This window comes from Limulus polyphemus, unplaced genomic scaffold (genome assembly GCF_000517525.1).
Source record: "Limulus polyphemus unplaced genomic scaffold, Limulus_polyphemus-2.1.2 Scaffold5802, whole genome shotgun sequence".
NCBI classification, from domain to species: domain Eukaryota; kingdom Metazoa; phylum Arthropoda; class Merostomata; order Xiphosura; family Limulidae; genus Limulus; species Limulus polyphemus.
Window position 1 is genome coordinate 6455 of NW_013671412.1, and position 14302 is coordinate 20756.

General features: G+C 30.0%; 1 pseudogene; it reads right to left on the minus strand.

The window, feature by feature from the left end:
• The window catches only part of LOC106473003, a 48833-nt pseudogene that overhangs the window by 1287 nt on the left and 33244 nt on the right, over window positions 1-14302 (minus strand).

Genomic DNA, 14302 nt, shown 5'->3' on the forward strand with positions numbered 1-14302 from the left:
GTAAATGTTGCTTTGGAAAGCTAGTTATTATCACCTGGCTCATAAGATCAATTTGTAAATGTTGCTTTGGAAAGCTAGTTATTATCACCTGGCTCATAAGATCAATTTGTAAATGATGCTTTGACAAGTTAATGCTATTATCACTTCGTTCATAAGGTCAATTTGTAAATGTAGCTTTGGCAAGTTAAAGTTATTATTATTTACCATATACAATCAATTACTAAATATTGTTTTGACAAGATAGTTATTATTACTTAGTTCATAAGATCAATTAGTAAATGTTGCTTTGGCAAGTTAAAAGTTATTATCACTTAGTTCATAAGATCAATTATAAATGTTGCTTTGGCAAATTAAAGTTATTATCACTTCGTTCATAAGATCAATTTGTAAATGTAGCTTTGGCAAGTTAAAGCTATAATCACTTAGTTTATAAAATCAATTTGTAAATGGTTAAAAAGGTAGCACATATAAAAGTTGTAATGGTTTTTATACCATTGTTGCTTTGGCAAGTTAAAGTTATTATCACTTTTAAATCGTTTTATAGATGAATCTATGATGACAATAGTTTATTTTAAATGAATTTTACTCTTAAAGCTTCCAAATGAAAGAGGAAGTTAGGCATAATAATTTAATGCAAAGCTCTATACTTTATCCAGGATCTAAGTAAAATACAAAGTAAAGATTATGGGAGTACTTCTGTATTTGGTTAAATCTATATGAATATCAGTATGACTTCAAATCAGAAGAATTATGACTTTCATACCTTGCTTATAATAATCATACAACCGGATGGGAGCTGGTCTTGTTTCTTGAACGTCAATTTCTTGTTTAAGCTGGAAACTGAAACAATCCTGCTTTTGTGTAAGCTGCAAGATAAAAAAAAAAAAATGAGTTAGATGATACACCACAAAATTATTATCAATATAGTTCCCCTACTGTTAGGGAGAGTATACAATAAATTAAATGCACACAAAAATAACCTTAAGTAGTTTACATTTATTATTTAAGAAAAACATTGAGTTTATATTCAGACCACTTCAAATTGTTAAAAAAGCAACTTTCAGTGACAGATATCTTTTATAGTAATTAACAATAGCTTATTGCATGTAACTTGTAATGCTTAATTCCTCAAAAACTTTTTAAAATTTAATTATATACCAGATTCTTATTGAATTAAATTAATATTACTAGAATTTCATAAAACTAAGGTATGAGTACACATTTAGCTAATGTTTTCTCCTACGTATGTATGATGTCAGATGTTACATGGAAGCTGGTAAACAATATTGGAGATAAGACACTCATCTTTAGATTGCAAACTCTACACACAAGGATAGGAGGACATATTGACGCTCTTTATAAACAACAACATGAAAGAAGCACAGTTAGATAACATTTTTTAACTAATCATGGACTGACTTGAAACCACCATCCTTTGTACAAATCCTCACTAAAGCCACCAAGTACACTGACAGAAAACTCAAAGAAGCTCTTTTCGTCGAACAATTACAACCACAGATGAATAGTGATATAGGATGGCACCTATAATATTAATTATTTTATTTTATTCTTTATCCTATCTTTTTGTTATTTCACTCTGTAACCTTGATAGAACTATTGTTTACTACAGGTAACAGTTAATTATATCAACAATACTTTTCTTTCGACAATAAGCTTTACTACTTAATATGTCAAAAGCATGCTGTACAGATGCACATTATAGATTTGAACAGAAGTTATTACTTAAATCATTTAAAGCTTGGTATTGTCAGTTTCGGCTTGTGTTTTAGTGAACATTCCTGAAGAAGCTGTAAAGCCAAATGTTGAGAGTTTAATTAAATAGAAACAACATTTTGGTGTTATAAGGTCATTTATTTCTAGTATTAATATGTCTCATATGCACTACAGAAATTAAAATATTATTTAATATCCTTGCTTACTTTCCCATCTTCAGTCTAGAGATTTACTGACTAGGAAGACTTATTTTCAACATTTAAAATCAAATTTTCTGTTCAAGATTTATTTTCTGCAGGTTTTATCTAAACAAAAGTGTGTTCTGATTAAGATAAAAAAAACACTAACCCCATAACCAATTTTGTCTAGTGATTTAGTGTCAGGTTTTTATGTGTATGGATGAGCAGGATTCTTTACAGTAGGTGCCTGTGACTTGTTGGCAATAAATTTCAACAATAAACAAACTGTACACAGTTCACTTGTTTTAAAATAATATATAAAAACAAGTCAAACATATATACAAATGTTTGTTACATTGCTGGTTTCCACAGTTGTATCCAGAGCTTTAAATAATTGTCACTTTTTCGTCACAAGTCCACACAGACTGGTTCAATTACTTTAGAACACAATTGACAAGGCAAATTATTTCTTCTCTATTGAGTCTACTCTGTTATTACAATATAATTGCTTCTAAAAATATATAAATTTAACACTTGCGCTAAATTTCAACAGAAACAGTTGTGTATATCTAACATTTAGCTTGCATCTCATTAAAATGCTTCCAAGTTGTACAATGTGAAAAGTTTTTCCATTTTGTTGCAACTTTGGCATTACATTTGTAATTGACATATAATGCCAGTGGATTTCTTGAATTTGGGTTATGGATACTCATGCAAAAACATTTCGAAGAAGAAATTTTCACTTTTATGAAGAAATTTCAATTATTGAATCGTCAATAAATATCATTCCATCTGGTCTCAAATATTTTTTAACAATTTTTTGTCTACTTTACCTCTTGTATTAATAAATATTTACTTTACTAAACAAGAGAATGTTTGTGTTAATTAAATACAAGTTTACCTCTGAAAAGTACAAGTTTAGTTGATTTCCATCCACCTCATAACGGCGAAGATTTAGCTCTACCGCATTCAAAAGCTACAGGAGGAAATAACAACAAAAAAAAATTGGTGGAGATTGTCAACAAAGCTGTGCATGAACTTTATAAGTTTCTAAACTCAAGTTCTTGTACTAAGCAAAAACAAAAAATACACTAAAAACATAATGTAACAATAAATTTCAACTTTTAAACAACAAATTACTCCTTTGGAGAAATTATTGAGAAGACTTATGGGTGTACAAAGATTTTAAAATATATACTAAAGTTCTACAAACTTTCTAATGGTAAATTATTTTTTCAAAGACCAAAATGCCATATATCAAACGCATCTCACCTTTTCAATGCTTGTTTTATGAGGTATCCATCCAGAAACCATCTTCATCTCCAGTACGGCCATGTTAGATACACCACTTTTGCCATCATACCTGAAAGTAGTAATGTTTTTGGTTAAAATGTTATCGTTTATCAAAATTAAGCCTCACCAATCAATATAACAGTGATCCATACACAACAAGAATATTTAAAATTACTACTATAGCTATTATGTAATAATAGCTATTTATGTAATAAAAATAATATACTTTTATGTAATGAATTTTCCAACTCTACAAATTACTTGTCTTTTATTAAAATATTTATTTAGCAAAATTTTATCATAAATATAATGCATCTTTAAAAAGATCCCAAGAAAAATAAACTTTTTATATTCATTTGTAAAAGCATATAGCATACTAGAAAAAAAAAACTATTTATCTAATACAGCCTTGATACAAGAGTACTTGTAAAACATTAATTATGTAGTTATCCACGTATACAGAGAGTTGAGTATGTTATATTAAAATGTTTTTGGGGTCTCACCATGACATGACAGTCCATGTTGCCATGTATTAGGTCATCAAGAAATTAATGTCATGTTTTGGAACACCTTCATTAACCACCCCCAAAAAAACGTACATCACATATAATAGATAAACGAACTGCTTAAACATCACGTTAGTGTAGCCTATATAATGTGTAAAGTTTAGTATACTCTTATCCCTTATAGTGATGGCACACAACTATACACACACATTCTGCATGTAATGCTGTTTGAATACAAGAAGGGAAACAACACCTCTATAGCCACAAAGAAGTTTATGCAAATGTTTTTAACATTCGTAAGTGTCAACGATAGTTCAGAAAATTTCTTTCAGGTGACTGTAGCCTTAAAAACTGGGGCCGACATGTTGGAATTGATATTGATGCTCTGAATATGCTTGTTGAGTCTCACCCAAGGCAAAACACTCGTGAAATGGCCCTGAAATTGCTTGTCACTCATGAAACATTATGTAAACATCTAAGGAATATGGGAAAACTCCATAAAGAAGGTGTTTGGGTGATCATCATTTCCAAGGAAAACATAAGCAAATATGGAATGTGTTAAAGAGGACATCGACATGTTTTTTGATTCAAAGCCAAGTGATTTCTTTTATCAGGGCATTAACAACCTGATTGTAAGATGAAAAATATCATCGATAAGAATGAAGACTATTTCATTTAATAAATGTGTTGTTTTGATATATATATAAGTTGTTCGGGTTTTATCATCTACAAAAAAGCGACATTAATTTCTTGATGACCTAATATGTTCATGCTCTATCTGACAACCATGCATCTTGGCAATAACCCTGCAGTGTTGCATACATTTCAAAAGTATATCATGTCCAAAGTGCACCACTCCTACTTGCATGCTTTCCATAATCACCCAATGTACAAGGATAACTGTTCTTCAGTGTTCAATTCAACAGTGTGATGACGTAGAAATCCAATGGCATTGACTCTGGTGATTTGACTGGTAGGTCTTTAAATGTAATAGCATATGCGTTTCATTCTTCAGCTGCTTCGGGTTGAATGGGAGGTATGACTGGAAGCCCCATTTTCAAAATTCTAAATCTTCAATTTGATAACATCTTTATATTGTGACTGTATAAATATTTTGCATTGGGAAAAGGTTGTTACATACCCTTCCTAAAAGTGATTAATTTTTGATGGCATCACACTACCTACATGTACAAGTAATGTTAAAATGTGGTTTTGATACATTCTGTTCTACTGTAGCTTTATAGAAGTTATGAGTCTTGTTGATTTGAATATTCAAAATATAATGTGGTCAACCCTGTATAGTCAGAAATTAATATATACTTTAAGTGGTGCCATCCTCAAACTCACAATAATCTATTTCTCCAGCTGATTCAAGACTATCAGGATGGAAGAATCTTTATACCCCCCAGTAAAATACGTTGTCTTTATCTGAAACACAGTTTCAAGTTATTTCTTCTCAACTCTCAAAAATTAATGGTTATTCATTCTTATTTTTCTTTAAAATATTAGTCAGATTTTCCACTAGAATTACAGGGAATTTTCTTGGCAAATTCAGACTGAAATATTTTGCATCCAAAATGATCACATTTACTACTTCTATTTACCTGAAATTTGAATTTATTATATTACCTAAGGAACCACCTTTTTGGTTTTTAAGCCTTTAATACAAGTTTTTAGATTAATAGAGCTTGTTTGTTCTTCTCAGATCTATCTTCTAAAGATAAGATTTACAATGTTACAAATGTATTACTTTAGCCCAAATATCAAATTTCAGTGAACAAGTCCTAAATATTTGCACTATAATTGTTCACAGAATTATCAGAAAATATTCCACATATCCTCTTTTAAGAGTGATTATATCTGTAACTACTTTAAAACTACAAAAACCATTTCATGGATATATACTTCAGTCATTCACTCTATTCCAAGATTTTTAAAACTTAGGATCCAATATTTTAATCACGATCGTTGTCCCCCAGAAAGAGACATTTTTTAATACTTCTCTATCAATTAATGTTACCCACAAGTCCTTGAGTTTCAGTTAATTTTAAAATTATAATCCTGCTATGTTTTTGATCTATTATGATGTCTGTGTGTCTAATTGTAGATAATTCTCATATCTGACACTACAAGTTAGCCCCAGTATCACCTACTGTGGATGATGATAAGTGGTCTTTTAAATGTAATCTAGTCTTCATAAGTTTCATATTCTTAAATTTGCCCTAAGAGTGATCAGGTAGGCCTGATAGAAATTGTATTGAAGAGCAAATCTGAATTCTCTGCCTTTGACAGAGTTTGACAAACATTGTATATTGTGTCCAGTATCTTTCACAGTAAAACAATCTTTGCTAAACAATAAAAAAAAAATTATTAAATAAATACACAAGATAAAAGACAACATCTATACTGGACAGTTAATTCTCTAAATTCTCCTCAAAACTTGATAACAGGTACAGTTATCTTTAATGAGTATTTTACATTTTACAGAAAGAAATTAAATTTTACTTACCAGACTGAGGGCCTGAATATAAGAGAGAGATAATTACAAGAGCACACCGTTATGTACAAAATTTTATAATGTTATCTCTTTTAGAGCACTACCTATGTTATTGCTGGTCGTTCCCATCAAAATATGATAAAGGTTATATCTTTTAGGGGTCACCTGACTAGCTAATGGAAAAGATCACTATCTACTTTCACTTTATATGTAAAATTTTACAAAAATCTTTCCCACAGAAAGACATGGGTAATACCTTAAGTCAGAATTTCCCTAACTAAGGTCCCACCCAAAAATAGGGTCACAGGACTATTATAAGAGGAGTTGCACATACTTTAGAGTAATACAGTAATTTGCTATACTTTGTGTGTGTGTGTTGAGGGGGGGGGAAGGCATCACTGTAGCCTGAAATATTTTCAAAGTGGGTCAGAGGGATGAAAGATCGTAAATAATATTGTGATAAAAGATATTTTAGAGTTACTACAGTAATTTATTATTACTTTGTGTGTGCAAAGTTTGAGAACCCCTGTTTTAGGTGAGTGACCCAAAACAATAGGTAACTAGGGCAAAATGAGCTTAGTGACTTTCTTGAGCAACACTCTATGTTAAAACTGACTATGTTATGTAAGGGGGTAGCAAACACATATGATATGCAAGCATTTTGATAAAACATGGCTTTTCACCTTCATGCTGAATTTCATAAAAAGACCACAGATATTCTTCAGGTATGCTACAAAAGTCAATAAAGGAGCAAATATACCAAACTGTCAGTATACTGGAAGGAAGAAAAGATTACTTATGCAAAAGGATAAAGCTAAGTTAATTCATTGCCAAAATTGTTTTTTCAAAACGTCTTTGCTTATTCAAGCATTAATTTGATTCATTATATTAAAAAATTAAGCAAAATACTGTGTAAACAGTGCTAAAAACCTAGGTAAATACAAAAACAATCTACCTTAAACAGATGGTAATGTCGGCATTATTATAGTCATGATACATATCTCTTCTCACAGTAACATGCAGATGAAATCCTTCTCTTGGAGGTGGTGTGTTAACATTGTAACGAAGAGATGTCTACAAATAATTAAAATTATAACATGCTTGTCAATATTCTGTGAAAACAAAGTTTTATTATTAATAAAACAGAGTCAAATAATAATGTGTTTCTATAAAAATCATTCTTTCATTTTCTTTGCTGAAATTAAGTTTATAATCTTCAGACTTGGACATTATTTAAACTGCTACCTTAAATTAATATGAAAAAAATTTAAGTTAATTTACAAAAACTGCTAGAGTTTGCAAGCTAATTTGGAGAAAAGGAATAAACAAACAAACACTAAGTTAACACATCTTTATTTTCTACAAAAGATACTCACCTGTACAAGACCACAACCACTTCCCATACCCTTAAAACCCACGTGACTGGGGACAGTTGGTAGCCGGAAAGTCTGCATCAAGATACTATTATCTTTAGTAAGTATGATCTTCTTTTCCAATCCAATACTTTCAATTTCTACTCTCAAATTTAAATCATGTCTGTAAATGATGGTAGCAAACTTGGACATAGCTTGTAAAGCCACAACAGTATCCTGCAATTAAATAAACAAAAACCTTTATCAAAATTTGGAAACCCTTGTTGTGTCCTATTGTGTAGGCAAAAATTTGTAACAATTTGATAATACTTTGAAAGACATTATTTTGCATGTTTGTTTGTTATTAAGCAGAAAGCTACATCATGGGCTCTCTGTGCTCTGCCTATCACTGATATCGAAACTTGGAGTTGTAAGCTGTGAGAATTACCACTTTGCTACTGGAAGGAAACATATATTATAATGTCCCACAAAGAAAACAAGTACATTTATGAGATTGTTTTGAAACAACTATGAACAAGTACTATAGTGTGTTTTACTGGAAAAACTAACCAAAAGGGCCATTATTTAAAAAGTGCTTATTGGATATTTAAGATAAATTAAACTTCCATATTTAAAATTAACTTGAATAAGAATAAAATATTTTATACATCATTATTATTCAATAAGTATTGTGAAACTCATAAGAAACTAATACCTAGCCATCTCCTATGTGAAAAATTTTAAATTTTATACCTTAATTTAATTTGGGTTGTTGTTAAGCATATAGTTACACAATGGAGTATTTGTGCTCTTCCCACCACAAAGATAAAAAAAAATTATGTTGCTCAAATTCATGATTAGAGCAGCATATTTTGAATTATTTAAATAAATATTATAACATCATGTAGTCACAGAATAATATTTTACAAGGTAGATGAACTAACCTGAGTTGAAAAAAAGCCCCCTCGATAGTTTTGTTGTTGAGCCAACCAACGAATAATAGGAGTAACTTTAGCCATGTTAAAAGAACCTCCATGCTGTAAAAGTGTTAGAATAGCATAACCAGCTATTTCCACACCAATAGAATTTCCCCAATAATTATGACCACTAGATGGAGATTCCCAGAAGGTCTTACCACCTAAAACAAACATAAGAAAACACTTATCATAAACACAGATTAAAAACAGAATTACATACAATGTAGTAAACTTCACCAGTACAATACTAACCTCTAGTAACTGCTCTCTGTTCTAGTAGTAGTAGGTAGTTTGTTGCTGATGGATGGCCTGCAAGTGAAGTTGCATATGCAAACAGGGCAAGGGAATAGGTACTTGGATTAGATAATGCCTCGAGACATCTTATCCCTTGACTGATAACAGTTTCATTTTTGTAACCCGCTTCCAAAAGTGAAATTAGTATGTAGGCAGTTAGAGGAGCAGGAGTTTCATCATTGGAGCTTAGTCCACCCTACCAAAAAAAAAAAATAATAATATTAATAACTATAAACATGGGATTTTATCTGAAATGAAATCATTGCATATTTGACTAATTTCAAAATTTCATATGATTTCCCACAAGTGAAATATATGCAATATAACACATTAACCACTTGCAAAGGGAAGTGAAATGATTTCTTATAAAAAACAGTGCAATTAAGTACAATGCTTGTAGTTTTCTTGAACAGGTAAATGTGTATTTGATTTTGTGGTTACTTTATACTAGTATAAAGTTATTAATATAACACACAGAAGTACCTTTAATGCACTGTTGAAAAGCTTTCCAGTTTTTCTGAAACAACCATTAGGTTGCTGTTTGCTCAAAATCCAGTTTCCAGTTATGTTGAGGTCATTTTTATTAATCAAAATGAAACGCTGAGCTTGGGCATATGAACGGTATACAAAGGCTGTCAAAAACATGTTTCCCTCTTTGTCATTTTTTCCAAAAACACTGTAAGATCCATCTGGGTGGAGATACGTCACTTGTCGAGCATATCCTGCAATGATTTAAAATAGTGAAATATCACAACTTTATTCATAAAACATACAAATATTTTAGTTACAAAAACTATACCCATTTGCTGTCTACAGTTTAATACACTTGCTAAATTAATACAAAATTTACACAGTTCATAGTTTGAATCATCTATTTACTATACTTACCATTGTTTATAACTTTGCATAGGCTTTAAGAACTGCTAAATTATAATTATTTCTGTACACTTTTGAATCTGATAAATTATAAAAATTACATACAGGAAATATACAACTTCACAATGTAAAATAAGAAATAATATTTTAAAATACCCAATGTTAATTACTTCTTACCTCTCCTCATGTTGTTCAGGGCTTTTTGTTGTATTGAATCAGTTATACTCCCAGTTGCTGTTAGGTAATCTAACACAAATATGTTAGGAACAAACTTTACCATGTTTTGTTCACCACAACCAGTTGGCAATTGTACAAGATGATCTAGATTTTTGATTGCTGGCCCCATGAGGTCTCCTAACAATAATGATAATAACAAATTATATCACATGCATGTACACAAATTCAGCAATATTGATTTACAGATTATTTAACTCTTCATTACTCTTCCTTAGATGAAATTTTAGAAAATGAAAAGCTTTTTTTTTATTGTTCAGTTTTTATGTTATCAAAAATTCTTTAATACAACATGTTCACAGAATTTGACTGCACATTACCACCAAACTTTAACAGAAAAATCCTATTATATATAAAATACACCTACAAAAATTTGTTTTATTGGTGTCTTGTTTTTATCTGAATCTTTAAATTGTCACAGTCAATCATTTCCTAACTCAGTCAGTTTGTAATTGGGTGTACCATCTGATATTTAACTTTTCTTTATTGTTAAACATATATAATTACCCATATTATACTTATTTTTGTTCACACTTAGTTCAGTCTAGAATATTTCAATTAAATATTATGAACTAGATTACATATCGAGATGAAATTTCACTGTTTTAACACAAAAAAAAATTTATGCAAAAACAAGAAACTAAGAGTTTAAGCAATGAAAAAAACAAAGCGCCAGGTGATATAAAGTCATATACAAATTAATATTAAAAAAAAGGACACTCAGAATAAATTAAATTATTATTTAAAGAACGTGAAGGTTATACACATAAAATTAAGTGATTTACATTTTCATGGCAAAAATATTTTGGGGCTAGGGCTTTCATTAGGACAGAAACATTAATTTTTGACATTAAAAATGTAAATCACTTCCTCAAAATTAGACACATAAGGTGATACAATCAAATAATTTCTTTACATTATAATAATTCTGTGAGTATAACTTTCTTTTTATTTAACTTACCATTTTAATTTCTACTTTTATTCCTAGGTTCTAACTTTTTAATATCTATCTGATTTCCATTTAATTTCTTATGTTAGGAATACTTCAGAAATGCTTATAGGATGGTTAGTTGTTGTTTTTTTTACATTTCATACTTATAACTCATGCCTTTAACTCATACTGAGTAGTGGTGTTTTCAGTTCTATCACTTGGACTTAGTGATGAAGGTGCAACATCTGACATTCTGTGTTTGTATACGCTAATATTACAATTTTTACAAATTTGCATTTTCCATTATAGTACATGTCTATTTCCATTGTCAATGCATGCTTGATAAAAAATCATTGAACAAGTTTTTACAAAATACAAGAAAATTAGTAAAAACTTGCACAAAAATAATATATAATACAACAGAATAATTAAGTAATTAATTTAAATTAGTAACATTATTAGAGGGGTTCACTATAGTCCACTCTGCATATACATACACAACTTTTTCTATTTACCTGTTATGGACGCATATCCTCTAAGAGAGCCTTGAACTAAATCATTGGGCAATGGAAGATCTGAAGTGATAGTAGACCCTTCATCTTGAGAGAATAAAAAAATAACAATTAAACTTGTATATACGTGGATACATGTATTTACATTCAATCTATCAGCAAACATATAAAGTTATACATCACAACAGAAAAAAAATATTTAACATAACTTTAATAAAACTTTTAATTTTCAATTTTACATGATTAAGACATGAATTTTTGTTGTGTGTGCGTTTAATCTAAAAATAGTATCATAATGATTTTGGCAAGCCTAATCTAGTGAAGTTAGTAGAAGTCTTGGTTTTTCTTCATTATGAGAATTGGAACTGTAAAAAAACACATGAAAAGTCACAGAATACCTCACTCTACAAACATGAAATTGGTTCAGTTCTTACACAGTTTATGTCTGCTCCTAGAGTTTCTTGTGAGAACTCAAGTAAATTTGAAGTAATATGTTTAGAACATTATAATGATTAGAAGTTCTCATCAACTTTAACCAATGTTTTCTTACCATAACCACAGTTACTATTGGTTGTGTTAGCACAAAGCCACACAATGGACTATCTGAATTCTGTCCACTGCAGGAAATCACCCTGATTTTAGCATTGTAAGCAGAAACTTACTGCTGACATACCAAGGGATGTTTTTCTTAGTAATATATTTCATTATCCTTTGATAGAAGTAAATAAATGTTCAACAACTACCTTCTGAACAGATAAAAGCACTCCAAGTTTCCTCTTTAGGAAATCCTTCAGGACTAAAAAAAAAACAAAAGAAGACAAAACACATTAAAATTAAGTTCATTAGAACAATAATAGAAAATGATTAATTTTAACTTATGATGAGGGCAAGCTACTTACTTAGATCAAAACAACAAATCAATATGTTAGTGAGCATAATTAATTAAATATACTTTTCTTAAATTCTTACCTATAAAGATTTGAATACATTGTTTCATCAATTGGGTTACCTCTCTGTTAACAATATTTTATGCCATAATTCCAATATTAAATCAAGAAACATATCTTCAAAGTGGTTGCATTTATAAAGGTCAATATTGGCCATAGTCTCTGAAACAATACTAATGGATAGAACTAATGGAGGTCATGTTGTACACAGCTATTTATTTACAGGTGTAGTTTGTTCAGATAAAACGGAGTTAACCTTAGAGAAATGGCATAGGTCCACTTAAAATAAAACATGTTTCCATATTTAGGCTCAGACCTTAAAGCTTTAGTGTTATATTTAGATACTTGATAGTTCATTTATTAATAACGCAATTACTGAATCACATGCATTGCAGATTACTATTGTTATGGATACACACGTTAATTTCTTATTTAAATTAATTTCTGTTAGTCTTAGTTCTTTATCTCACCTGATGGTTTCAAGTAAACCTGGTGAAACATGACAAAATAAATTTTACTCAGCACATTCAATAAAAACGTTTTTGAACCAATTTAATTATTTTTTAGATACTGCAAACAGGAAACTGTAATCATTTGAATACACAAAACACTGCCAAAGAATAAATCTTTCCAATATATACATAAGGAGTGATTAAAACAAAACAAAGGAATTAAAGTTACATAAAGGTTTTTATAAGAGAATAGCTAATGTTAGTTGAAACTGATATATCATTACTAGCTGAATTACCGTTCCCTGCACAGGTGTCCAAATTACTTAAAATAGGTATTTAAAGACATAATGAAACTTCTTTTAAGAACATTTATTTAAAAAATTCAATTTTCATAGTAATTTAATTTTTATCTAAACCTTTGATTTTCAAAACAAAAACTACACAATCTAAATTAAAGCCAAGTTTGCCATGAAAAAGATTTGTAAAAACCTGTGTGATTCAATGGGAAAAGATTGTAATGAACGAATACTAGGGTAGACTTGGCTTTGTATTTTGAATATAAACATGTAGTCTTGTTCATTAATTTATGTAGCCCCAAAGGAAGTCATTTGAAAACAGTTGTTATACTTCCTAATTTTGGTTATAGACTGCTGAGATTCTTCATTAGCTTCCTCGTAATAATGATTTTAGTCAGTCAGGTGAGACCTCAATAGGAGGCAAGTAACCTTTATCACCAGAACAACACATTGAAGGAGTTTCATCAGACCATTTCTATTCCATACAGTGTACATAATATCACCAATATCATAGATTGCTTGAGACTCATAATTCAATTGAGAATCATAGTGATGAACTGCCAAATGTAATCCTTCTCTTCTTCTCTCTCTTTCCCCTTTAGTTTCTCTCAAACATCTTGCTATAGCTGCCTTCCTCATTCCTTCAGATCTTCCATTTCTTAATTCATCAGATTCTTGTGCATGTATTTCAGCTTCAAGCCTCACATCTCTTTCCTCCTGGGATTCATTTCTCCTTTCCTTTCAGCCTCTGAACTATTTTTTGAAAGAGATTTTCATGTGGCTTTTCTTGACATTTTAAAGTGTAAGCACAACATATTACTTTTCTCCTAAAAGGTAAATAATCAAATGAGAGCATAAAGTCATTTAGATTGAAATTTATACCAAGGGAAGTAATCAGTTCTTTATAACAGCTCCCTGCACAGTTCCCTGCTAGAGAAGTGATCAGTTCCTTTAATATAATAAGCAGTTTCTTTCTTCATGTGATGCTCTTTTTTGTGATAATATTCATCAATATACATCGTCACTTAGCAACAAAACTATAAGTAGGAGTTATCACGCAAAGTCTGTTGGAGATTGGTCAAATAGTGTGGGAGGAGTTAGTGGACAGACAAACATACAATTTTGCTTTTATATATATATATATATATATATATATATATAGTATAGTAAGTAGTAATAACTAGTTGTTAGGTAAGTTAAATTTAACTTAACTAAACTAAAC